This window comes from Helianthus annuus, chromosome 12, assembly GCF_002127325.2.
Source record: "Helianthus annuus cultivar XRQ/B chromosome 12, HanXRQr2.0-SUNRISE, whole genome shotgun sequence".
NCBI classification, from domain to species: domain Eukaryota; kingdom Viridiplantae; phylum Streptophyta; class Magnoliopsida; order Asterales; family Asteraceae; genus Helianthus; species Helianthus annuus.
The window spans coordinates 143,402,669-143,405,931 of NC_035444.2; positions in this window are offsets into that span (position 1 = coordinate 143,402,669).

Below are 3,263 nucleotides of genomic sequence, written 5' to 3' on the forward strand. Positions count from 1 at the left end.
AATGAAACGTTCATTATATAATCATGAAGATTCAAACATGAAAAAGTACTTAAGTTTCATACAAACAGGATTACAACATAAAGATAGACTAACATCAGGTCATAACTTGCAAAATGATCAGAATACATGTTCAAGAACAAGGAATAGAACCATAAACAAGCAAGGAATTGATGGGTTGGATCGGTTATGCTTCCATTCGATCTTTAAACTTCAAATGGGTCTGATCAGGACTGCTTCGGAACCCAGAAATCGCCCAGAAACATGGAGAAAACCCAACACTTGAACCAGTAGCGAATGCTGCTATTTATAGGAGAAATTCAGATCGGCACGGCCGTGCGAGTTTGGCACGGTCGTGCGGCAGGTGTTGTCGGGTGACGTCAGTTTCAGCAATCCCAAGTCAGCCAAGTGGACTAGTGGACAAGTTGCCTGGGTCATCAGATCGGCACGGTAGTGCCGCTGGTGGCACGGTAGCGTCGTTCTTCGGAATTGTTGGTCAGAAACCTTGGTCTGGCCTTGGCACGGTCATGCCTCGGGTGGCACGGTAGTGCGGCCCGAGAAATAGTTGGCACTCCTAGTCGCACTGGTAGTGCTTCCGAGATCGGAGCAACGGCACGGTAGTGCCGCTGGTGGCACGGTCGTGCCACACCTGGCAGTTCCTCAGATTTTTGCCATTTTCATCAGAAATGCATCAGATTTTGTCCGTTTTCATCAGATTTTTCCATTATGCTCTGTTTAAGACCTGAAAATATAAAAGTACTGATTTTGGTAACTAAACGGTGTGTTTTCTATCAAAAATGCTTAAAACGGAAGTGTTTTGGGGTATAAAAACACGTATAATTTAACGTATATCAATTTGGAAGCGGAAGATTTCAACAGGATCTTTTAAACTTGAAAATGCCCGATTATTTTATTTCATCACTTGGGATGAACCCCGTAATTTACAATAGAGGAATTTCCCGAGGAAATTCCCTGATTTACAAAACATGTTTATTTATTTAACTGAGCCACCACTTCAAGCTTAATTAGTGCTCCGTAGCACTTTTTCCTTGATTCACAGGAGGTCGCCTGAAACATGTTTTAAAAATACATTGTCAACGGGGAAATACTGGTGAATCATTCAATTTTTAAATAAAAGACACGTAGCTATTAATTACAGAATAAGAGCGATTACAATGGCCTTTATCTTATTTTTATCTGGCGCCGTGTCACAGCCGTGTGACGATGGTCATACCACTATTGGGTCCTTTCACCCAAGTAGTGATGATTATCACTGTTAGGATTGATTAGCCTAACTGTGAGAAATTAGTAATGTGCACAATACCCCACTAGCCATGATTCAAGATAACCATGACTTAATCCCTGTAATTATAACTTTGAAAATAATTTGAGGTATTGTAAAATACTTTTGATAAAAGAGAATGACTCACATTGCAAGTTTATACGGGCAGAGTTTAGCCTATTGATAAGCCTGATAACCTAGTTTAAACAACAATGCACACGAACTAGGTTAGTAACTAATACAGCATTTACGATAACTCACAAGATACAAACCCTCACAACGAATGACAAAGTGCGATATTTAACATCCATCGAATTCACGACGAATGACAAAGTATAACCCTAATGTGGGCAGCACTTAAACATCCATCGGATAGTTTCAATCGATCGGACATTGAATCGTAATAGCGATCGAGTTAACACCCGGTATCGTGGCAGCGTTTCAATACCTTAAATCTTCGAAATTAAGCAGTATGCTTCGTTTTTGATCAAAGTTTTCGACACAGTATGAAAGCCCCATGCACAGGCTATTTATAGCCTGAATTTGGGTTTTACGGGGCCCGCGTAAACCCATACGTAACCTTTACGCGGCCCACGTGGCCACCTAGTCTACGTGTAGGGCATATGTGTCACGAGTAGGGTCGCCACATGGTCAACACGTGGACCCGGATGCTTAGCCGGTCAAACTTCATGTTGACGCGGCCCGCGTAAGGGCTGCTTAACCTTTACGCGGCCCTCCTGAAGGTCACATTTCTTGTTTTCTTGGCTTTTTATGTATGTTATGGTTTTAGGGATCCGGGTTTTCACTTACGGGTCGTTTAGGGGTATTTTTGGCAGTCCTTACATTCTCCCCACCTTATTTAAAATCTCGTCCTCGAGATTTATTGAAATAAGTGAGGATACTTTCGCTTCATTTCCGATTCCAGCTCCTAGGTGTATTCAGGTCCTCTTTTAGAATCCCACTTGACTTTGACTAGTACCAGTCTTTTGTGTTTGAGAAACTTAATCTTTCTGTCTTCTACTTGAAGTGGTTTCTCAACAAACTTCAGCTTTTCATTTACTTTTACATCTTGAAGAGGTACTACCAGGGATTCGTCAGATAAACATTTCTTAAGATTGGATACATGGAATACGTCATGTATCCCGGCTAGCTCTTCTGATAGTTGTAAACAATAGGCAACTGGTCCTATGCGTTGGATTACTTGAAATGGTCCTATGTATCTTGGACTTAGCTTTCCTTTCTTACCGAATTGAACTACTCCTTTCCAAGGAGAAGCTTTCAAGAGTACCTTGTCTCCGACTTGAAACTCTAGCGGCTTTCGTCGGTTGTCTGCATAACTTTTCTGGCGATCTCGAGCCGTCTTTAGTCTATCCATGATTTTAGTTATCTTATCAGTCGTCTCTTGCACAATCTCAGGACCTGATAATTGGCTTTCTCCTATTTCTGCCCAGCAAACTGGAGTTCTACACTTGCGTCCATACAGTGCTTCGAACGGGGCAGCTTCGATGCTTGAATGATAACTATTGTTATAGGAGAACTCAATTAAATGTAGGTGGTTATCCCAGTTACCACCAAAATCGATCACACGTTCCTTGAGCATGTCTTCCATGGTTTGGATTGTCCTTTCACTTTGTCCATCAGTTTGGGGATGGTAGGCAGTACTTAAATTTAATCGGGTTCCCATTGCCTCTTGAAAACTCGCCCAAAAATGTGAAGTGAAACGACTATCTCTATCCGATATAATGGAGAGTGGGACTCCATGTAAGGATACTACCTCGTCTACGTACAACTTGGCTAACCTTTCCATGCTAAAGGTTTCCTTAATGGGTAGGAAATGAGCTGATTTGGTTAATCGATCCACAATCACCCAAACCGCGTCATTACCTTTTCGGGTTTTGGGCAGTTTAGTAACAAAATCCATGGTTATTAGTTCCCATTTCCAAACAGGCATTTCTAATTGTTGGAGTAACCCTGAAGGTTTCTG